General features: G+C 39.3%; 1 long non-coding RNA gene across 1 annotated transcript in view; it reads left to right on the forward strand.

The window, feature by feature from the left end:
* Positions 1-8,402: 8,402 nt before the first annotated feature.
* Positions 8,403-24,662, forward strand: part of LOC121073408 — a 35,676-nt gene continuing 19,416 nt past the window's right edge. The window contains exons 1-2 of the long non-coding RNA XR_005821694.1: positions 8,403-8,742; positions 21,592-21,647. This is a non-coding gene — a long non-coding RNA (uncharacterized LOC121073408). The remainder of the gene's footprint in view (positions 8,743-21,591; positions 21,648-24,662) is intronic.

Consider the following 24,662-nt stretch of genomic DNA (forward strand, 5'->3'; position numbering starts at 1 on the left):
GAAAACTTGATAGAAGTGAGTTGTCCAGACACCAAGGAATGCTAAAAAGTTAACATCTAGCATTAAACATGAAGTAAAGCAAAATATCCATCACTTTTTTGGCATTTTTATTAAATATAAAAATCTTCAAGGGCTTGGATGCTTGTTAGTTGCCTTGCCTGTTTGTGTCTTGTGCTTTAGAAAAGATGTAATTTTAGTATAGTAGATAGTTGCTTTCAAATATTTTTAAGTTAATAGTATTTTTTGGCTACTGGCAATATTTCGTTTATATGGCATATGACCGGTGGCTTATGGGATAGACCCAGTGTAGGACAAAGATATTTTACAGAAGCTTTAACACAGACCAAACCTGGGAGTGTCATCTTAGGAAAACTAGACCAGTATTCAAGGTAAGTGCAAACACTCAGGGTCTTTGTCAGGATGTTACCAGACAATCTTCCTGGGAGATTTGGAAGTTCTTGTATTCCCACTTAACAGATGAAGCACAGAAGGGTAAGTACAAAGTCATTTTTTTAAGTACTGAAATGTTTTAAAAATGCAAGACCCTGTGCAAATAAACTAACTTCCTATTACTATAAAATACCTCCTTCAGGGGCTTGTCCCTAGGTCAGAAAACAAGCAAACATTACATTGGGGAGTTGAACAGTATCAAGGTAATGCTCTGTCTATTTGCTGCACCAGCTCTCTTTCCAGCAGACCAGAGGCAGGATTTCTGTGGAAATGGTCTCAGTGAGTGCTTTGGTGTCCACGAAGCACTGAATTCCCCTGAGCCTCAGCCTGAGTGAAGTGCTACATGGCAATCTTTGGGTCAGTAACTGTGCGGCGTCTGGGCTTCAGCCCAGCTGTTAGTCCCTGTTTCATGTCCCAGCCAGTGTTTTCAGCCTGCTGCCATGCAGCTGCCTAGGAGCAGGTAATTCTTTCTGCTGGGCTGAGATAGCTTGTGAAGTTACTTTTCCTTTAAAAGCTGTCCTTAACGGTGCTGAGCCTACTTGATGGTATTTTTAACCATTCTTGCTGAATCAAAAGCTCCCATGTGTCAGCTGGTTTGAAAACAGATTTGTCTCAAATATTTTCAATGGCTTATGTGGGAATTAGCTTTTGGTAGTGATGATGCACTGAAATGATTTGGTACCTTGTAGTCTCACAGCTACATTAACCTACATTAATCCTAAATTAACAGACTTTGTTTAGTAAAGTTAAAAAAAAAAAAAAACCACTCCAGAGGGTTTATTAATTTAAAAGCTGTTGTCTCAGTGACTGTTTTATTAGAATTAGTAAACGGAAGAATACTGTAGCACACGCCTATCACAAAATACTGAACTTAAGGTATTTCTGAGGTCTGTTCTTCTATTAATGTTCCTCAGTAACTTTAATGGCAGTTACAACAACCTCACAGAAAACAGATCTTCCAATCTCAGATGCTGTGAAGCATCTCTTTTGCTTTTCAGCTCAGTTCTTACTAGTACTTATTAATCCAAGACTTTGTTCTTGTCTTATCACTTGAACAGCTATCTTGCAATGTGAAATGCAGGATCCTGTGTAAAATACTTTTGATGGAGTTTGCATAATCAAAATTGTCTGGGCATTTCCAATAAGCACAAACATCAAGAGCAAAAGTATCCTGCTTTTCATTGAACGTATGTGACAGAGAAGAGCTTAGATTCTCAAGGAGGTTGTGCAAAGGAATCATTTAGCCAGCAGAGGACTGTAGAACCACACATCATAGTTATTGATGCAAAAATGTTTATTCACAAAGAATAAGGAAAAAACCTACATAGAAAAGATGGTCTTTGAAACACAATAAAATACTGAAAAGTGAGGGCTCAGTTCTTTGTTTCTCATTAAAGAATTTAATTTGCCCCAGGTTCCCTTTGTTGATGAAGATCTATGGGAATTTTGTTTACATTTGGAAGCACATTGTCAAGAAGAGTACTTTGTGCAGACGACTGAACCTTTTGGGGGAATCATAGCGCTGCACTGACACAGAAATGGTGGCACATTCCCTAAAGGAAAACATACTTCATTTGTAATGAACATTATGTCTGCAGAAACTAATGGCACAACCTCCTATTCAGTTTATGTAAAATAAAGCAGGCCCATATGTTGCTGCTTTTAGAGTTTGGTTGTTTAAATTAAATGTTGTTTAATGAATATTCAAGCCCATTTGCTCTAAAATTGTGCTCAGTGTAGTGTCTTTTTCTTCTGTCTACGATCCTACCTAGAGTATTAAGCCATTTCAAGAAGGTGCTAAAACTGAGGCATCTGTTTCTAACAAACGTGGATATTAAAATGCCAGAGCAGATGAGAGGGTAAATAAAGACATACAGTAAGAGGATCGTATTATTTTTTCTTTTGTAATTAAGACTGAGAGGGGTTTGATATGCATGATGCCCTTTAAGAAACAGGAACATTCACTGTGCTATTGCAGCAGCTGCAGATGGGGTATGTTAGAGCGTATTCACTCCGCTTCCCTTCTCCTGTAGGAGGTAAGTCAGTTTCTTCAGTACATGTGGGCCAGATGCTTGTGCTGGGCTGCTTTGGCAAAGGGACTTACAGGAGCACTTATACCTATGGGGGGCCATAGGCAGCTTCTAGGTCTGTGTTGATGTAGGCAGGAGGATCAGCAGTACTCTGTAAAAGTTGGGGTTCGTGTGTTGGCAACAACAAGGTGTAACATTTTGTCATTGGTCCCCAGTTTGAAGTCACATAGAAATGTTAGTAGGCTGGACGAAATGCTCTGGAAGCAAGATCTGTCCCTACAAAAGGGGTCTAGACCATTCAAATTTGAAATCCATCGCACATTTATGATCACAGGTAACTGCACTGCGGTTACTCTGAGCTGGGGAAAGAAAGCTGATACAGACAGATGATTGAGTTCAGTGTCATTGTGCATTTACTTATGTCTATTACATCAAGCTTTTAATTCATGAAAACACTCCAGTGTATGTTTAAATTATATGTTTTCAGGAAAATCTCTCAGCTCTAAGGCAAAAACTGAAATATGTACTTAAATGCTTCCGTGAACTTAATCTCCAAGTCCAGAAGTGACAGCGCCATTGGCTTTTTTTTTTTAATGGCATGGAAAAAAAACTCATTAGAAGACAGCTGGAATGTAAACACAAATCACAATAATTGGCTTTTACTTGTTTTCATGAGGGTTCTTCAGATGCTTGTTTTTACTGCACAAGTGCAATATTGTAGATATACAGTGAAGCCCTCTTCAGAGAATAATTGATACATGGATAAAATACTTAGAAGATTTCCTTAATGCTGTAAATGTAAATGAAGGCCAAGACTATTACATGGGAAAAGCAAATATACAAACCCTCAAATTCTTTAAAATTCTGCTTTTGCTAAAGCTTCCCTTACAGAACTAATTCCACTGTCTCTACTTAGCTAGGTTGTTAAGCACCCGTTAGTGCGAGAACAGGACAAGAAATTGCCTGCCTGATGAGGTGTCACCTGAAGATAGTTAACCTGTTCTGGGCATGTCTGTAGACTTAAAAATTCACCATTTATCTGTCTCTTTTAGAACATTTGTTAGATATCTCCAATTAGAAAAAGAAATACCTACATACATGGGAAAAAAAAAAAAAAAGAAGCTAAAAATAGCAGCACCTTTCTGAAGTGTGAACTTCTGGAATGAACTGAACTTGAATTTCCTCTTGTATGTCAGTGGGAAATGTTCTGGCTACTGTACAGTAAGCAGTGAGAGGCAGTTCTACGCTGAAGTACTGGTTATATTTTACAACTCAGTTTTGATCTCAAAAATCTTGTAATACATCAGAAAATTATTTTTCTTTTAAAAATGTTATATGATTGAGGAAGACTCAGTGAGATTATTTTATATACAAAATGGAGCTCTGTGTTATATCTATTTCTTATGTGATCCTCTGTGTATAGTCATGTATATTCAGTGAGTTTGTCTGCTCACTGCAGTGAAACAATTCTTTCTGATTTTAGTATTTATTATTTCTATGGAGCCATCCCAGACAACAAGGGAAAATGAACCGTCCTTTGCTGTTTGTCATTACTGGGACCCCTCCATGGTTGCCATCAGCCACAGGTTTCTAAACCATCTGTGTGCAGAGGGGTAACAGGAGAAAACAAAATGTTGGGATGTTTTTGGAGTCAAACTGCACTGCAAGCAAATATATGTATTTGTGCTGTATTTGCAGATAATCGCCACCTCTTAGCTATAGGATAAATATACTCTGGACAATCCACAGACTGCTTGAGTTACTTTTTTAGTGTGTTGGAAGTGCCAGGTAATGCATTATGTGATGGGACATGGGCAAATCGCTAGTTAAGTTCAGCATTCAGGCTTTAGACCATACCTATGGTTTTGTTTCCCTTTGTCCCTCCTTTTGAAGGACTTCCACCCTTGACCAGTTAGAATCTGTTTAAATCACAGAGAGCAAACTCTTCTCCAAACACACACACACAAAAATAAATATAGAACACTTTTTGTTTATCATGCTTTAAAACATACTAGTGCTTTCTTCTTCACCTTTCCTCTTGTCAGATATAACAAACACAAACTGCCCTGAGGAGAAAACAAACACTTGTTGGGGTTTGCAAACACTCTATGAATTCATGACATCAGTGTTAACGTGGCTTGTTTCAGCACCAATTTAAAATCCATTCTCCTGCATCTTATGTCATCTCTTTCTGGCTATCTATCCGGCTTCTTCCAGGTTTGTTGTATTAATCTGGCATCCACCCTTTTGAATGCTAAAATGTGCTATCCTCCTTTTCTATAGTCGTGTGCATGTTAAAACATTGAAATATTTTTGCACCCTCCTGAATGCTCTATAGGAGAGATGAAACAGCCTGTGGAGAACAATTGTACATCCTGGATCTAGCCCTCAGGATAGAAACGATACTGATGACAACCTGTCAAAATGCTGAACTCATGTTGTTGTTTGGATTAAAGGGAGAATGCAAATGAGGGATAAGGAGAAAATAAAAGCTTCGGGATGGACATGGGGGATTTTCCAGCAACACAACAGCAAACGTTGTCAGAGCACTTGTGACTACAGGTCATACAGTCCTCTACTCTGGGAGCCAGATATGTCTCTACATCGTTTACAGTCCTTCCCAAAGACGTTATAAAGCCTAAAAGAAAATAAACATAGACAGCTTCCACAAGCTACAGAAGAAAGATTTGCTTTATAAGTCTTAGAAAAGACTCGTGAACTCTGCTTGCTTGCTTCCTGCTAGTAGTTATCTTAGCGTAGGCTGTGAAAGTTAATGCATTGCTATGGCATTCTGGTTTTGCATGTATGGCAAATTCACATGATTAAAATATTTGTTAAATTATTTGAACTAATTTCTTCACGTAGATGTTCTCACTTGGTTTCAGTTCATCTTCTAACAAGTCGTTTTAGGTTAATTAGACAGTTAAATCAGTGCTCTTGTCCTTTATAGAAGAGACCTTTAGGATGATACCTAACTACTGAAGTTAGTAGTAAGGCTTCATTTGACTTTTTTGGAGTAATATGAGGTACAGTAACGCGTAAGTCTGGGATGTATTTCTGCACTTCGTTGTAGATACGATGCACATCTTTCGAGAAGATGGCCAGTTACTGCATTATGCATGAAGAAACACATTCCCAGAGCTCACGTAGGTGTTTTCAGGGAGAGAACAATTCTGTTTTCAACCCAGCTTTTAGGCAGAACAGGACTACAACCAAAAAAGGAGCAAGCAGCAATGGATAGAATAGCTATAAAGAGGAAATCTGATTCTCTCCAGTCCTGTCTTTTTCTGTACTATGCCCTCGCTTTTGCTTCCCCCCATTGCCTTGCAGGTAGGACATTAAAAGAAGTTGTGTATAAGAAACTGAGAATAATCGGAGCACAGCAGTCTTTCTTGATTTATTACTTTATTCATTAATCCATATATAAAATGCAATTTAGGACAAGGCTCAGAAATCCTCACTCTGACATGTTCTCACATATTTGATAAATGATTCCACTGGCAGAGGCTTGAAGGGCATCTGCAGTAAATTCTGCCGAGATCTATTTCTCAAAACGTTTTTACACTTTCATATCAAATTAGAGGATATCTCTTAGATAAGGGTAAGTGATGGGATTTCTATCACTTGGGTGCATGTCTCATAACTCACATGGGTGGAAGAGTACAAGCAACCAGCACCGTAAGAATGGCACAGCTTTAGGACAGTCCCCTTGGAAATAATTCTCAGAATTGTTTTTCTTCAGCCCAAAGTTTTTAATAATCATTGAGATGCTTGAAGACCTTGGTATAAATATTTTCTCTAACTATGCGGAGGAAGAAGTACTGTGATGTATGGATTCCATTTAAGTTATTCCAGGCAGAACATGGGTTCTTAATACTCATTTGAGGGAGTTGAAAAAAATTTTAATATGGCAGTCACATAGTCTCCATGTACAGGACTAGGAGGACTCTGTAAAGTTGGAAACTGCATTCTTTTGAATAGGATAAAGAGGGGTGGTGGAGCAAACAGTTTCTGTTTTGGTGAACCTTCCTGTTTCTCTAAACTGGCTCCAGAATCACTGCTTTGTCCTTAGACCTTTGTCTCCCCTCCCACCCTTTTTTATGTATTCTTCTTCACCCTTTCTCATTCTTATGCATAAAATTCCCTCTTCCTAGCTTACTTTACTCTTCCAGAAGGCTTTTGTCAGGCTTTTGGTTTGTGTACTCATTGTATTGTAATATGCTCATGCACATAGAGATGCACAAAAGCACACTCCTGTGTTCCTGCTGTTTGAATGCCAAAGAAAAGGTCAAATGATTCCTGAGCTCTCATGGTTATAGCAGAAAAAAGGGGAGATAAAGTGGGCATTCCCCCTCTGTTCTGTGCTGTGCTATCCCATTGAAGAACAAAATCAGTTTAGGGAACAAGACAGTACTCAGAACCTGTTCATTTACAGCTATTGTCAAGACCTACTGTCAGCAGTGGGGCTTTCTGACAGGGTGAATGAAGCTTTAGCACTTTATTTTTCAATGACACAAAGGGTTCTAAAAAAAGCAAGATTTGGTCTTCAACAAACAACTCAGCTCAGAGCTAATAAACTGATTTCATATCTATTTAAAATCTGAGCTTTTAAAAACAGGAGTACATTGATCGAGGCGTGTAAGACCTAGAAGCTCAATTTTCTCCCTTTTATTTGGATCATGCTTTGCTGGGAAGGTAGCAATTAGACTCTGAATTCTAATGGCTACTTCTTTCTCATTCGTGCCAACCCTTTAGTTCAAGAACCTTTTGTCCATTTCCCTTGAAATCTGGTACAGTGTCATTCTGAAGACCAGCCATAACCTGCTGATTTTGAAACTGATAAGCTTCTATTTGTGAATTCAGGGATGCTGGTTTCTAATAGAGACTTAGCTGCAACATTACCTCTGCATCTGTAGTAAACATAGAATGCTGCATATCTCAATCGGATATTTAAATTGTGTGTGGATATATAGATTATTGCTGCTGTGCAGAGGAAATCTTTCTGCTACCCTTGAGTAATATCCTTTAGCCTTATTCAGCTTGGAAGTATTTATCAGGAAGTCATTACAGCTGCTTTGTTTGCACATAGCTTTCACTCATCATATTTTATTGTCTGGACAGCATTAGCTCAATTAGTCTAATGAACGAGTAGGTCTTTTAATATTTACTATGTAATTAGTTTGTTGGCCCACATGTAATGCGCTAGGTCAAACTGTGTGATGTCTCTAGCCAAGACTAGTCTGAAGAACTTTGTGTTTTATTTTTTTTTTGTTTTGGCCCAGTGCTTTCTGAGGCAGAAAGAGCAGGCTAATTTTGGTGTATGCTTTCCTAAAGATTGACAAAGCAATAAAGCTTCCTGGAAAGGTGATGTTCTTGTCCTACAAAACTCCTAGCCGGAGAAGTCTAAATCCCTTTTGTCTAGGGCAATCTGGATAGTATTAGAAAAGTAAAATAAAGGGACATCATTTGATTTCCAGTTGATACCTAGCACGCAACACTAAAGCAGAAAACAACATAGTAGAATAGATAAGATACCAGGGATTACAAAATGCTCTACTACATGCTTTTCTCTCCCCACAGGGAATAGAAGAACAAATGCATAACAGATGTTAGTTATATTACTTATTAAGCAAATAGAAAGTGCTGAGATGTTTCAATGAAGAGCCGATATCAAAACATATAAATACAGCATGAATGGAAGAAATTAGAGCTAACGCTTCTATGTATAAATAAAGTAACTCAAACTTTTCCTAAGAAGCAGAAAAACAAAACCAATCATACTTTTTTTCTCCTATTCTGTTAAAAAATAAAAGTAAAAAAAGACAATTTAGCAAAAGACTCCTAATAGGCTGAACAGTGTTACAGATTGATTGCTGTTAGCCCTAACATCATGGAGGTTCCTGTCTAACCCCACTTGTAGCTACTGATGGTATAATGCCTAGCTGATACTCATTTTCTGTGTACCCGGCAGCAGGTCTGTGGTGTAACACAGTCACCCATAACACAAGTGGGGTTTTTTGTTTTGTTTTGTTTTTGGCTACTGCCAGTATTTCCACTCTGAGGGCTGTGTTGCTTAGACTTAAGAAGTCATAATGAAAGAGGAGTGGAAGGGAATGGTTCAACATTCAAGGGCTTGTTTTCTCTGGATGAGAAGGTAGAAGAATGACTGCTTAACTCAAGTACGCCTGGAGTTTCTAGGGATTACCAGCTTCACCTAGAATTCAAGGAGAACAAATTCAAGACTCATTGAACTTAGATCAAGGTAGGAAAAGTATGGATTCTCTGTTTAAGACTGATAGAGCCTCAGTAATTTTATTCAGTAAATGGGGATACATAGAAGAAAGAGACAGAAGTTAAATATGAGTGAAATAATGTCTAACTGGAACTTAAACTTTTTCTTTGCTTTTAAAGTAAAAAAGTTTCATTTACTTCTAAATTTAATTTTTCGTATGCCAGAAAGAAGCAGCAGGAGAATATAAGAGCAAAATAAATGGTGTTGAGTGGGTGAACAAAATATATTAGGAAGAAGTATCTGGAAAAAGAAGGTATTTCTTTTGATTGCCTTCACTTATTAGTGAAGTGAAACCTTACCTTTTGAGTCAAAAAGTGGCTTTTTAACATAGGTGTTCTATAGTTGATTATGAATATTTCAAGCTACCCTTAAAACTAAAACTGGAAGATGGAAACAGAATTTCTTCCTATGTGCTTAGAAACTGCATAATATATTTAACAAGTAAGAGGTTGTGTAGCTTTATATTTTTTAAGTTGTATCTTCTATGGTATTTGTTTTTTATTTTTTAAATGTTTTTTGTAATTTAGTGACACAATGCACAGCTGCAGAGCATAAAAGGAAGGTTTACAGGGCTGTATACTTTAATGTATATGTGATTGTGAAATTACTGGGTGTATCCATTAGTGTGCTTCTATGAGTATTGGGGACTCTAAGGCATTCCTGAGGTTTGCTACAAGATACTTGTATTTGCAATTATAAGAAGTTTGTCTCAAAGGAAACTTGTGCTGTCTTTTAAGCCCCCTTTAATTAAGTAACTGGGTATTAAAGGCTTCCAAAGATAAGTGTTGGTTTTATCTTTCAGGTGGCTATCATCTAGGGTTTAAAGTTATGGCTAGATGCTATATTGAATACAGGACTCTGTTCACAGAGCTTGAAATCACATTATGAAAGGCATTCTGAGATGCAATGGCTCAGATACTCTGCTCTGGAAGTACTTCTTGGGATGATTTAGAGATCCGCCTCTAAAATGGAAAGGGCAAGGAGCTATCTTAAACTTAGGGCCCCTTTTGTTCTGTAGAGCAGCATTACTGCTGATGTTGCTGGATGGAATTTCTAAAACACCTATTGTGAAGCATCTTAGAAATTTCTGTGGAAACCTTAAGACTGATGTAGGATGAAAAGCTTTATGGAAATAAATATGGGGAAAAAGCAACCTCTCGCTAGTCCATATTGTTTATATTCAAAGCAAACTTATTTAATTAATGTGGTGTCAGCATTATTTTAGTATGCCACAGGTGTTTAAATGAAGAAATGCCTGAAGGCAAGGAAGGGAGGCGCTCCTTAAACAGCAATTTTACCTCTTGCCTTTCAGGAAGGTATTTTTATTTGAGTGGCAGAAAGGAGATGAACTTGGCTCTTCATGTTACCAGGTTTAAGAAGCCTTGACAGTTATCCTAGGGTGTGTCAGTTTTCTGATTCTCCACCTTGCTAACTGCTACTGTATTTCATGAAGAAGGTTAATGTGCTACAGGTGCCCCCATAGTCATGGGCAGTAGAACACTTGCTGTTACTGACATCCAAATCACTACTCTGTTTCAGTACTAACAAACAAATGGTGGTAAATATCTCAGACCATCTTTGTAATATTTCAGTGAACTGATTCTACTCTGATTGCCACTGGGGGAAGATTAAACCAGTGAACTGGATCTTTGTAAACAGCTTTAGATAAAAAGAAAATTGCGTACCAATGACAGAACTTGAGGAAGGTGTATAACTTGCCAGAAACTTCTACCTATATCTTTAGGCACTTTAATACCTGTGAAACCTTGGTGCCATAGTTAATGGTTGTGGAAATAGCAGCTTGCATGGTGTACCATTGTGTCGGCATATCAGGAAGCTGTTCTGATTGCTGTACCAGTAGTATCGATTGACTGTGATCAATAACAGTGCGGTCAAAAGTAGCAAGAGCAGTGCTTATGCTTCAGCTTTGGATCTGGCTTTTGGCAAAATAGGAATATTTTGCATTCTGACAGTGCCTTTTCATCTCATCTAATGCTGCTTCTTTCTTCCTCAGTGGAATTGTATGTAATCTGTGATGGTGCAACTCTAAAACAAGCTGGAGTCCTGCTTTGCAAACATATATAAATGTTTATAAATCGGTCCCAACATATCCTGTTATCTTATCTCTGGGCTCTGAGTGTTGATAGAATAATTTCTGATCCCTTCTACTTCATCAGTATACATTCACATAAATTCATGTGGCAGCTCAGAGCCAATTAAAATTTATAAGCCACAAATAGTGAGTGAAATTCTGAGGATTAATTTACTCACTGGAGTATTAATCTGTGTAATGTAGTAGGTTATCCTTCAGTAAACTTGGCTATATGGAGATAGGGAGATACATTTCCTTGCATGTTTTACTGTAAATGCAGTAATTAGTCCCACTGGGCTGTTGAGCTTGAATGGTTACAGCCGGCAGTACCACTGCAGCCTTGGCCTGAACCCTGGGAGAAAGAACCCAGTCAGCAGCACAAAACCCAGCTAGCAGGATCCATTTTGCTTTTTGTTCCATGTTTTGAGTTAGAGATCAAGAAAGGAAAAGTGAGGTAAAATTAATTTTTATTTTTTTTAAAAAGGAAAGCAAGCATTGTTCTGAATATCAGAAAGTATAACCTATTCCCCCTGTCATCCCCAAACTTCTCCAGTGAAGTAGCTATTGGGAAAAGATTTGAGAAGGGGGACAATGATAATAAATGACTTCATATGCTCAAGAAAAGGAGCCTCATCCTTAAGGCTGGGAGCTAGGATCCTGCAACACCAGGAGAACCTAATTGATCAAGCCTAGTAAATCTGACTCTTGTTAATGGTTTTTTAACTATCATTTATTCAGCTAATGGTCTTGCTGATAGGGAGCGGGGCAGAAGGATGTTGTGGCTTGTGGAGAGCCACAGAAACAGCTGGTACCTGATTCAACATTTTAATTTAGATCCTTTTCTCTCTGCTTTAAGATTGTTCTTGTAATCAACTTCTGCCTTTTTCCTATGTTATTAACTGTGGACCTGTTCATGTAAAACCCACTGGAATTCATGTGTATTTTTAAAAAAAAAAAAAAAAAGGCAAGTACAAAAATCTGGTGGAAAAACATGTCTCAGGGGAGTGTGGCAAGATAAATTATTTCCAGGGTTTTGTGTGGAAAAACTCAGTCAGGACAAGCAAATGAATAAATAAATATGTTATATGAACGTGTATCTGGGGAGCATAGATGCTTGGGGATGAAGACCTGCAGTAAGGCTTCCTGCCCTAGAGGAGCCTTGGCCTGGTGTTCACGCTGGCTTTTCATTGTTGTCACTGGCTGTGAGTTGGAAAGCCAGCTTCCTTGCTGTTATCTCACATTATTGGATTTATCTATCATATTCCCCCTGACAGGGATGACACTGAAAGGCCAAAACCTGCTGAATTGCTTTTATCTGGCTGACATGTGAATTATCCCTGTCCAATCCTCTAGTCCCAATTCTTCTGTTTGTCAATTGATGTGGAGCAAAAATGAGAGTAAAAAGGTAAATATGGCTTTCAGCAGATAGCTCCATGTCAACTGAGAGCATGGCAGCAGAAGGCGAGTTCTCCTCCTGCCCAGCAAGCCCTGCCCTGCCTCCTAGGCTGTGCATCCCTCCCGAACCCCAAATGTCGGCTCCTGGGGGAGCTGCCGGCTCCTGGGGGAGCTGCCTGCCCCTTGGGCAACCTCAGTCCCTGTGGGTTGTGGTCATTAAGGCTGCTGTGGGGGGGGCTGCAAGGGCTGCTGGCCACCAGCCATGGTCCCGCTAGGTGTAGGGCAGAGCCCTCCAGTGACTGGGGGCTGGCTGGGCTCTGGCCCCTTCGTGTGAGCTGCACTGGAGCACAGCCTGGAATAAAGGGCTGGGATTTAACTGGAAATCATGCCAGTGTGAGGTCACATATGCAACTGTTAAAATGCCATTATTAAGGTTGTCCAAGTCTTAACATAAAAAAGGTTTGAATAGGGTCATGTATCATACAGGTGCTTTTGAAAATGGTATGTCAGAGAACCTGCTGCTTATACATGTATAATACATCCTAAATAAACCAAGAATCGAAGTAGAAATTGCCCTTTGGATTTGCGTATCTGACAGAAAGAGTAACATCCATTTCAATTATCTCCATTATCTGGTTTTAAATAGTATAGTATATAAGTTGCTACACAGGTACGTACTCCTAAGGAAAAAACCCACAACCTTGTGTGGTACATCATGAACTAATTTGTGGGAGAATGCAACCTTGTTTTGTCTCATGTTATTTCTAAATTGTTAACACTAATTCTTTCTTTCACCTTCTCTGTCTGGTTATTGAAGCCTGCATACTGTTTTTTTTGTGTGCAGTGCCTTCTAATTATCTTCTATGATATATTGCTGCTATATCCCCACGGAGAATAATGGAACTTGGTGGAGATTTATAAAACGCATTTAAGAAACATCTAATGGATGTGTGCATGTGGGAAAAAATAGTTATTTTTGTTCTTGTTTTTAGCTTTTTTTTTTTTTGATGTCTGCCTCTATTCAAACTGTGGCCTTCAGGACACAGATTGGATAAGTAGAGGCTGTTGCATGGCGTTCTTTTCTGGGGCAGTCTAATAAGAGTTACCTTCCATGATCTTCTCCTTCATAAATAGTAATGCCTGTCATTCATTGTCACAGTTCTTGATCATCTGGTGTTGTTTTTTTGTTGTGACTCAAACTGAGTCACTTTTACATTTTTGGATATATATATATATATACACACACCCACACATATAGTGCACGGAAACCTCAGGGAGGGCTTCCTGCCCCTTGGTTTGGGGGCAGCTGGAAGCTGAGGCTCTCACCCTTGCTCCCCAGCTTCCAGCACTGTTGCAGCCGTGGCTGTGTCCAGCCCATGTCCCGCTGGTGAGAGCCTGTCCCCATCCCCAGGGAGGTGCCTGATGCCACGGCTGCCCCTGGCTGGGGCCATGGGATGGGAACCCTCTCATTGCCTGTACCCAGAGTGACTTAACTCTGGTAGGAGTTAAGGACAAAGACAATAGGAAGCTTTTAACTGAAATAGCAGTACTCCAAGGGCTTAATTAAGCTTTGGATCAGCGCTTTAGGTAGTTGTTTGTAATTTGTTGCATACAGAAACTGAAGCCTTGACCCGACGTGCCTAAATACATAATGACACAACATAGTGGTGCTAAGTGCTATTGCTTAAGGGGTTAATACCATTGACTACAAAATGCACATCACACAGACAAGATGTTTCTCCTGGTTGCTGTAGAGAACACCTAGAACAGTGCATATGCTCAGCTGGGAAGGTAGATTTAAATTTTTTTCACAGCACTGGGAGAATAAAGCAAGATCAGGTTTATTTCAAATCTGTGTCTATATCAAGAAGAGTGATGAGATTTCAGACAGATGAGGTTTTAAGCAGATTGATTAGACCTCTGGGATTATTGTGATGCTTTGTTTTCTCAACATCAGATTGTGGTCCTTTTTGGGATAAAATTGCAAAATTATGTGCTTGGTTGTCTTTGGTCCTTCAGTGACCTGCGTATATTCATATAAAACTGTTAGATTTAAATTCCTGTAATGTAATTGAAATATTCACTCTTATAAACAAGCTTGGAGGCCACTGTGAAGCAGTGCTGTCTTTGCCACCCCAGTGCTGCTGGTGTTCTCTGCTGCTGAGCCACTTCACATGCTGCAAGGTGCCCGACCATTTCACAGAGAGCTCGTCGACCTGCAGCTGTACTTTTCCTGAACTACTCTGGTGTCTCTGTCTTCTGAAAGTCTTTGATTTGATCTTTCTCTCCTCCTGTTAAATGTTGTAGTGGGAGATGCTATTCTCTGCTGATTAAAATGCGGGATGAGCTGGCTGGCATTGCTTTTGGCAAACGTTGCCCTAGTCACTGGGGTAGGGAAAACATGGAATAATGAGCTTTAATCCTTGCTAATGATACATAGGAAACACACAGACAAGCCAGTCCCAGTTGTCACAAGACCATGATTTACCAAGCCTCACCTCTTTGGGAAGAGCCCATGAAGATTAATCACTGCTTTTTGTCCGTCGGTGTTTACTTCACATTCATTTTGTTCGTGACCTTTGTTCCTTGTGAGCTTTATCACATGTTAACAGACCCCAGCATGGTCTTCTGCATGTCAAAGAGCTGGCTTGTCAGGCAGTGGTTTTAAAGTGATAATTCCTTTTTATGCACCAGCATTAAATCTGTTTAAGTTCATGTAAAAAAAAAAGTATATATATTTATAAAATTTGATATATGACAAGCCTGATGGTGATGGCAGCACAGCCCTCCTGAGTTGTAGCAGTGTGCACACAGCTGCTCTCCCAGGATGAAAAGCCCTGGATGCGTTGTGATAGGGGACGTAACAACAACTTCAGTACACGTTTTGATTTTGACCAGAGTTGCCCCAGAATTCAATAATATGTGGGACCCCTTCACTGTGCCTCAGACCCATCCTATCTGGTGTCTTTCAGCTGTAGGCTGCTCTTGGGGTGGCAGAGGAGGAGCGTATCAATGCCTGGAGCCACATTACTGTATTATTGTGCTGCTTTTGCTGCTGCATCTTCTGCTGTGCTGGGAGGGAGAAGGAGCTGCATGAGCTGGCTCTTGAGGCTCTCTGTCCCCTGGCTCTCCCTTGCAGGGCTGGTGCAAGTTGTGGGAGGGAAACCTGTGGCAGCTCTGCCCAGCTTTCTCCACTGTTCTGCATAGTGCATGGATGGAGAGTATGATACAGCTGTTGGTGTGCATTGTGATAGCTAACGGTTTCCAGTGTTTCATGTCTATCCAAGTAATTTAAGAGTGGGCACATGGGGAAAAGTATTTGATTGGATTCTTCCAAGCAGTATCTATACCATTATCTTGTTCAAATGTATTTTTAAGGGCTTTTTAATGAGATTTTCAAATATTAAATTAGTCAAGCAATGGCCTTGATCTTTTCCAACTGGATTGCGTAAAGCAATATGCTTTGGTCCCAGACTAGTGGTGGACGAGAGGGGAGGTGAGCTTCCTCGTTAGCACTTCTTTCTCAAGCTGGATCTGTTTCTGTTCATACCCATAGGCTTAGGGGTGGGTTAATTCAGTAAGCTCTGTTAAGAGCTACTATGCTAGATAGACACATGGCTGCTGCTATTGGTGATATTTCCCAGGTCCTTGCTATATCATAGGTCTAGTTGCCTCTGTTTTCCCTAATTGTCTAGGTGACTTGTTATTTAAAAAATAAAATAAAATTAAAACAAAAAAAGAGAAAAAGAAAGAAGCATCAGAAAGAATGAGCTTCTTGAACTCTTTTGGTAAAGGACAACTTAACTGTATGTTTCACGCAATAAATGGCTTGGATTTGCTTCTATGGATCTGCATAAAGTGAAGAAATGAATATATTGCAGTGGGATCACTTCAAGAGGTCCAATATAAAGCAAAACACAGAAAACCTTCCTTGTACGTACCAACTTCTACCACAAGGCCCTGTATAATGCCTCTTTTAAAAAAATAATTGCTGTCTTGGGTTAGATGCTGGGAGGTTACGCTGACTTTGAATATGGCTGTATTGCATATAAAGTCAAAATAGAAATGATAGGGCTACTTTTGAATGCTATGTTTTCTTCTGTAGGAACTTGAGTATGCAGATGCTGTTAGTTTATATCTGTCTTCCCCTGAAAATGGTGCAATAAGGGTCTAGAGTGTGGAACACAACTTGTTGTGCTGTAGGCTGCACGCTAGGGCGAGCCTTCGCCAAGCTAGCCTCATGGTGCTGGTGGCTCAGGAGAAATCATGTTAGGTAAGAGAAACGTGTTCTGTGGAAGGACCATAAACACATGAAATGAAGTCTATGGGATGATTGGACTTTGTGGTTTTCAGCGGCATGACGCGTTATCAGTCAGCAACTTCTATATATGCATGACTATTCACAAGCAGACTCAATCATTGCAGCTGGTCAGGTCTTAGTCTTCACTATACAGTACTGGTATTCTGGAAAGTGTTGAACATTCATTAGCTGTACTGGCTGGGAAAGCTAAGAAGGATGCAGTGTTCGTTTTGTCTGTGGACCTTGTGCTCTTGACGTACATCTCACAAATAATATATTTGGGAAATGCACGACTTGATCTCTTCAGTGGATATCACAAGGGACCTTTCAAGGAGTTGGACATACCACACAACAATATGGTATCATGCTGAGTCCCCAGAGGTCGCACTGTCTGAATGCTTAGTTGAGAAAGGTCACCAAGATGCTCCAGTGTTCAGCTCCTGTTGACTCCTGAAGTGCTCTTGGAAGTTTAAGCCTTAACTGCAGAAAGTAGTTGTTCCCTGCTAATCGTAGTTACGGGTGAAGTTTGGGTGCAAAGTGAGCTTGAACAGTGGGATGCAGCCTTGCCTGTGCTGCCTGTTGTGTCTTCCAGTGCTAGCTGGGATTTCTTTGATGGATCCTGTCTGGTTAGAATCACAACCCCCTCTTCAAGCTGGTACTTGATTTTGAGTTCCTTGTGGTACTTGGAGCCCTCTCCCCTGCAGAGTCATTAACAATGCCTTTTTGCTCCTCTGCCACAGGCTTAAAATACAGCTGTGACACTGGCTACTGCCACATAGTGCCTTTCTTCTACTGCTTAGTGTGTTCTGGTGGTCTAAAACTGCTGCTAAAATAAGTGGATTCTCACACACACAGTAAGGTGAACGCGTCACTTAGTCTTATTCAGGGAAACAGATTGCAACTGATCAGGCTGAGTTTCTGCTTTAACATTCTTTTAAACATTGTTAGTGGGCAACTTGCAATCTATTAGAGAAATGAATTCATATGGTGTTTTTTGTTGTTGTTTTTTTTTTTTTTTTACTCTTGATATATTGCCAAATCCCAGGACTGTATTGGTTTGCCTGATTAATTATCTTTTATAAACAGTAAGCACAGTACCTAGCTCTGACTCTGAGGCTATAGAACAGGTTACTTCAGGAAATGTACATGAATATTTTGAAGCGTAAAGATTTCTCAGCATTATGAGATGAGGCATTGTCCAGTCTCCATCTGTATGTATATATAAAAAGCCTGACCACTTCCCATAGTCATAATCCTTGGATTTATTATTGCTTTGGCATTATTAAAGAGGGGCTAACTCCTTTTTTGGGAACAAACGTAGGGAGAATGTGGTTTAAATGTTAATAGCTTTTAACTCCACATTATGTGGTTTGTTAACATTAATATTTAATGCAGTCAAAAGATTAATGCCTATGTTTATTTCAAAAAAAAAAAAAGACAAAGATGCTGCAGGACAGTTATCTTGCTCTGCTGTGCTTTAGAAAATATAGCTGAGGAAAATGCTCATGCTGCAATTGTACAAATACACTGTTCCTTCCCCTCACCCCTCTTGAAATCTATCTATTCTCTCATTCCTTATTCCTAAAAATAAGCCATAGGGTTGTAATGGGGACACTGATTAAATATTCTGCTCTGTAATTTATGCAGAAGTGAATCCCAACAGGAATCAGGGACTCTGAAAATCTGTTGTGAAATAATTATCCTGAATGACATTGTAGAAATGGTCCATGAGGATGTTGTCAATAATACATTACATAAAACCTGTTTGAAATAAAACTTGAAAATTACATGATATTCAAGGGAACCTGAAAGAATTATCAGTAAACAAATTTAATCAGCTTGATGTTATGCATACCACTCAACCTCTTATTATCTGATCATCTAGGTTTTAGAATGCTGTAGGGAATTGAATGACAATTAATGCTAAGATAAAACTGTAGGAGCTTGTGTAGTGGCTGCAGGACTACCTGATTCTCTTATTATTTGCTCATCTCTCTTCATCTGCATTCATTTCTTGCTGCTACAGAGTCTTTGGTGACACCCACTGATGGTAACCTGGCTGTTTGTTGTATCAGCCTTTCCCTTAACAAGAAGGCACTTGCTAACAAAGAATGAACCTGCTTGAAAATGGGATCATTACAATACTTCCCACATACTGTGAAATGGTTACGCCAGTGTCTAGGTGTTGCTTGTTGTAATATCCAAACAGCATTGTGACAGTCATGTGCAACATGAACTACTTGTGAAATCATGTCCAAACTCATTGATGTTACTTGATGTAAAAGCCAGGGCCATGGTGAACTCCATAACAAACCAGTTCACAAGAGATGGGATCTCATTCGGCTTCACTAATGTCAGTGGAAGCCTTGCCACTGACTTCATGAGGAGAAACAGGATCAGAAATTTATTCACCTGAAATCTGTTTCCAGGCTGCCAGTTACCTGTTACTTTGTGGGAACATCTCATATAGATAAGTGTGTAAGAGGACTCTGTCAGTTTCAAAACTTTCTTTTAGTAATCAGCAAAAGAGTGCAGACTTAAGTGGTACATTCCTGATGTTTCCAGTCTTCAGTAATGTATATGCTAGCACTCAGGATCCCACATTCTCTCACTTCTACACATGCATTTCTTAGAAGGAATTTCTGTTTTGTATTGAATGTATTTGAGTGAAATCATCCACTACTAGAAGTGTGCCATGATGTCCACGTGCAAAATATGACTTGCCTCCATTCACTCTTCTTGAGCATTCAGGTAAGAATACTGCCAAGAGGAGCTGCACTCATTCACAGAAGTAGCAAACTTGATCAAAAGTTTTTCTTTCTGGTGAGTTTATGCCAAGGTGGCAGAAATACAGCCTGATGCCTTTTAAAAAGGATGCCTTGGAGTAGAGGAAGGGGAGAACCATATGATAGACATTAAATTTATAGTTCTGCCCAAAGACTGCCTTATCTTTAACAAGTCACAATAGAAATGAATTCTGCTTCTGCATGTGATAGGTATATCCAGAATTTTAAGCTTATAATCATGAAGCAACTCTGCTTTTTCCTTAAAAAATGTGTTATGATATTTACCCATTCAATGGGGCTGGCACTGAGTTGATTATGTTTGGGCAATAATGTAATAGTAAGGTGATGCTGAGTCAAAGGGTCTATGGTGAAGATCCTGTAGGTGATGCCTTCATTGAAGATGTTAGAAGATTCGATTCAAGTCTTCTGGCCTGGCTAGCTGAGGTTCAGTACACTCTGTCAATTCTTTAACTTACAGGGACTATTGGACATCAACTATTTGGATACGTTGCTGGAGTATCCCGAGACCATATTCATGGTCTGAATTTTTGGGTAGACCTGTGTGGTACCAAGAGTTGGACTCAATGATCCTTGTGGTTCCCTTCCATCTCAGGATATTCTATGATTCTATGAATTAAGGGGAAGTTGTAGGTATGAAAGAAAACTAAGATCTTTTCCATTTCTGCTTTAGCTAACACGTTTCTCATATTTACCATAGCTTTTGCCTGATGCCACAATAGCATTCTGCTGGACTCCACAATTGAAGTTCAGTTTTCCTCTTCTTCGTGTCTCAGTTCTCTCAATAATGATGAAATGAATCCGCGTTGCTCTATGCATGTGGCTGTGGTTTCATTACAATAGTCTGTCACTTAGCAAAACAATCATGATTTCTGAAATAAAGGGCAGTATTTTATTACGAAGATGTGTTGTTCTGATTACTTTTTTTTCAACTTGAAACATCTTTGTTGCCAGTTAGATGACCATGGAATGTGCATTCTACCTTACTCTTAAGAGAAGTGATATAACATTTTGAAAGTTTCTTTTCTTGATGTGTTGACCTCTGCTGTAGCATGATAGTATATGTTGAAGGGACATCTGTCCATATTAAAATTGTGACCAGTCCAGAAATATATTAATCAAAACTACAATGTTCACTTCACTAATGTGAAGCTTTTCCTTCAGGTCTCTTCACCATTTCAGTTCTGTCATTTTTCCAAGTTAAATGGGTTTGTCTTCGCATCACTTTACCTGAGCCAGAGGAAAATTATAATGAAAATTAACTAGTCAAGCTAAGTATCTATTTTTCTATTCTCAGAATAAGAACGCTGCAGTTAATAGCATTTTATTAATGTTTAAATAAATTTACTTCAGGCTGGAAATAAATGAAATTGTGAGACAGAAGGTACACTTTATTACCAAGATAAATTGTCTTAACCCCTTTCTGAGGGAAGATGACAGAACTAGCTGGTATTAGGAGGAGACAAGATCTAGGTCAGTTATGGTTGTATCTACTCAAGAGATGTCTTTAAATACTGTATCTCTTCATGTGAATCTGATTCAGTTAAGCACTGTGATCCGCTAAAGGACTTAGTAATAAACTGTTCAAGAAGGTAAGTGGTGACAGGGAGGGACAGGACTGCAAGAATTTAAGACCAGTTTATTAATGAACCACCAGCAGAATAACTTGATATATTTTAATGGATTATTGTGGTTTATTTTAGCATGGGTTAGGGAATGAAAACATTTAAAATCAAGAATGCTGTTTCACAGAAAGTGGGATAACACAAATTAGAAGACAAGTCCTCTTCTGAGGTTTTGATTTTATGTGAATTTGTACCTAAATCTGGCAGAAAATTGGTGCCTGATTGTTGTCATTCTAAATCGTAGATGGTCAAAATACAACGAATTAACTATATTTCCTTGCACATGCTAAGAACTATAAACTAAGCTGTTGCAGATTTGTGCTCAGTAAGAAGTCGTCTAAAACTTGCCTGTAGTCAGTGCAAGAAATGAATTGTCAAAAACCCATATGGGAAGGAGAACCTCTAGAAAGGCTCCTTGATTGAACTTTTTTTTTTTTTACTGAAATGATTAGGCAACCCACTTTCTATAGTGACTGTTGTTTAATTGTAGGCCAGTGCCTACATGGATGCTGTTATTTTCATCAGTGCAGTTTTTTGTCTGGTGTGTAGTCAGTCTTAATCCTCCATGTCATTTTGTGTTTCTCCTTCATTTGAAAAATACAGACCTTTAAGCGTATGGTTGAGCTGAAGCTTCTGAAATCCACAGTTTCAGATGTATGGTTAGTTCACTCTTTAAACATGTACTTTAATACAAATTGCATTTTATAACACTAATGTCAAATTTCCTATGCTGCTTTCAGAATGTTTTGTTCAATATGAGGCAATACAAATCAAGACTGGACTATTTGTAGCTATAAAGTGTGTGGGGGAAGATAAAGGTAGCAGGATGGCACTATACGTTAGTAATGCAGCTACCCTCCTAAATTATCTGAAGGAAGAGTAGAAAATCAATAATGGTTTGCATTGCTACCACTTTGGGTAGTGATTATGTGAAGTTAGTGTAACTGTTTTCCTTTTTTTTATGGTTCTAATCTGGATAACTCTAAACTTATGCTCTTCTAGCTGTGGACTTTGTTAGTTTATGATTTTTTATCTTGTTCTGCAAGGTCAGGCAAGTGGCTAGTTTATCTAGGTGATGGGTAAGACTTACTTGCCCTTAGCCTTGCAACTTACTCTTCTCCATGGCTGGATGTTATCTGATAGTTGCACTCTTCCTTATGCTCTTAAAAGGAGAGATTAGAAGGGAGCAAGTGTTTTGGCTTTTTTACTGACAGTCTTGTTTATAGGCAGTCCTGATCAGTTGGGCAAGAAAAAAATGAAGTTTTAGTGAACCTGATGTGTGTATAAAAGACTGGAGAAATGACATGACACATTTATTGGTTTTGGTGGGGAGAGCATTAACCTTTCTCATAGTAGCTCATATGGTGCTGTGTTTTGGATTTGTGACTAAAACAGTGTTGATAACATGCCTGTGTTTCATTAGTTAATGAGCAGTGTTTGCAGAGTGACAAGTTTTATTTTATTTTTTCCCCTTGCTCTGCCCAATCGGTGAGGAGGCTGAGGGGTGCCCAGAAGCTGGCAGGGGACATATCCAGGACAGGTGACCGCCAACTGGCCAAAGGCATATTCCATCCCACATGTTGTTGTGGTGTTGTGCTTAGCAATAAAAGATGGGAAAAAGGGAGAGGTGTTCAGAATTGTCTGTCCTCCCAAGTAACTGTTGTGTGTGATGAAGCTCTGTTTCATTGGAGTAGCTGAACACCTGGCTGCTGGTGGGAAGTGCTGAATGAATTCCTGATTTTGTCTTGCTTGCACATGCAGCTTTTGCTTTACCTATTGAACTGTCTTCATAACCACCCACGAGTTTTCTCACTTCTACCCTTCTGATTCAAAGGGAGTGTGGGACTGCCTGGGGCTTAGCTGCTCTGCTGGGGTTAAACTACCACAAGGAGCTAACAAACTCTCAAAGTCCTGATCCCACCTTTGCATCTCCTCACACAGGCAATAGTACAAATCTGAATTCTGTACCTTTCTTATTTCTACTACAGACTCAGATTGGACTACAGAGCTATTCCTTTTTCCTGTTCTGATAGGTTAACATCTGAATATGAAACTAAAAGCCTCTATATCTATCAGCTGAGATATATCTTTGTTCCTTGTTTTCCCATGTGGCTGGTGCTTCATTCAGGATAATGAAACTCAGCACCCAAAGTGTTTTCCTTTATTATTTTGTATCCTGCAGAAGAATTGTAACCTGTTTGTGAGAAGCGATTGACTTAACTGAAGTAGTGGAATAAGGAGCACAAAATATGCATGAAAATATGACTGATTTGAATACATGTAATTCTATAAAATCTTGTAATATGTTGTGGTATACATGTAATACATAAATCAGTGAAGAATGGTTAATCTGGTTAATAAGCTTTTGTAGTTTGTAACATAGGTAAATTATGCTGTTTTATTTACACCATAACAAATTCAAAAACACAGATGGGATTTCATACTTGGTCAAATGAATAGAATGAAGTGCTGTTTTAAACCCACATGAAATGTGAGAAGGGCTGTTTAACTACGCCAATCTATGTAAAGTGCTCAAATGTGAAAGCCACCTGTTAAATACTGCTTAGACATCTTGTCCTGTGGTAAACTTTTAACAGACCAGTTTTAGAGTAGGTAGTCAGACTTCCTTCTCTGACACTAGCATTCTTGACAGAGATGTTTTTTATTGCTTTAATACATCATGAAGCAAATATGACTTGACAGCTCCAGCACAGTGGTGAATCAGCAGAACCTAAGTTTGCAAGACCATGGTTCACCACTGAATGGAACTTGAGAACGTGACATTCTACTGCAGTACATATTAAACATGTCTTAAATGTGTTTTTTTTTTTTGGTATGATGTATGTGGAAAAACGTGGGAGGGACATTGTCTTAACCCAGTTTTAGACTTTTTTCATTCCTGAATTTCTTATTCTTTTTGAACTTGTGTTAGGAATGCCACCTTCTTTCTCCAGTTTTTATGTATGCTTTCTGTGTATGCATTTTGCCATGCACTGAGAATGCAGCAGAAAAAAATCTGGGTATTCACAGGTATTCAGGTAGTCTATTATTCAGTTTTTGTGGACTTGACTAAGCCACCCTCAGTTGGCCTTCCTGCTCCATCACTTTGTATTTGACATTCTGAAGCTTCCTCTGTCTTTTGAACTGTCATTAGTTTTTGCTTTAATTTTGCTCTGACCTTCCCTATGGGAAAAAGCTGAATCCAGCAATACGTCTTCTGAGCAAATATGTCATGTTTCGAAGGCATATCTGTCACTGCGTTCAGCAGCATTCAGGTACAAGGTCTTTGGTCACCTTGGACATCTATTTCCCTTTTCTCTGACTCTTCAAATCATCATTGTCAGGATTGGACTCAGCTGAACAACTCCTAGCCAGGTTTTGGGTATCCTGGGCTGCCCTAGTCTCAAAAGGACCGTTAGCTTGGTGTGCTCTGCTCTTTGCTTATCAGCCTCTGCAGCTCCTCCAAGATGCTCTCCACTCATCTCTGGATCTGAGCGCCCACGAACGCTGCACGCCAGGTCCTATTTCATGGGCTGTTGAGATCAAGCTTCTGTGATGTCTGAGGATAAGGTTGCAGACCCAGGGTGTGAGTGAATCTGCGTTTTGATGAGTCAAGATTGCAGGCTGTGAGGTGGCACCAAGATTTGGAGATACCTCCACAGATTTGCTTGTTG

Source organism: Cygnus olor, chromosome 7 (assembly GCF_009769625.2).
Source record: "Cygnus olor isolate bCygOlo1 chromosome 7, bCygOlo1.pri.v2, whole genome shotgun sequence".
Taxonomy (NCBI): domain Eukaryota; kingdom Metazoa; phylum Chordata; class Aves; order Anseriformes; family Anatidae; genus Cygnus; species Cygnus olor.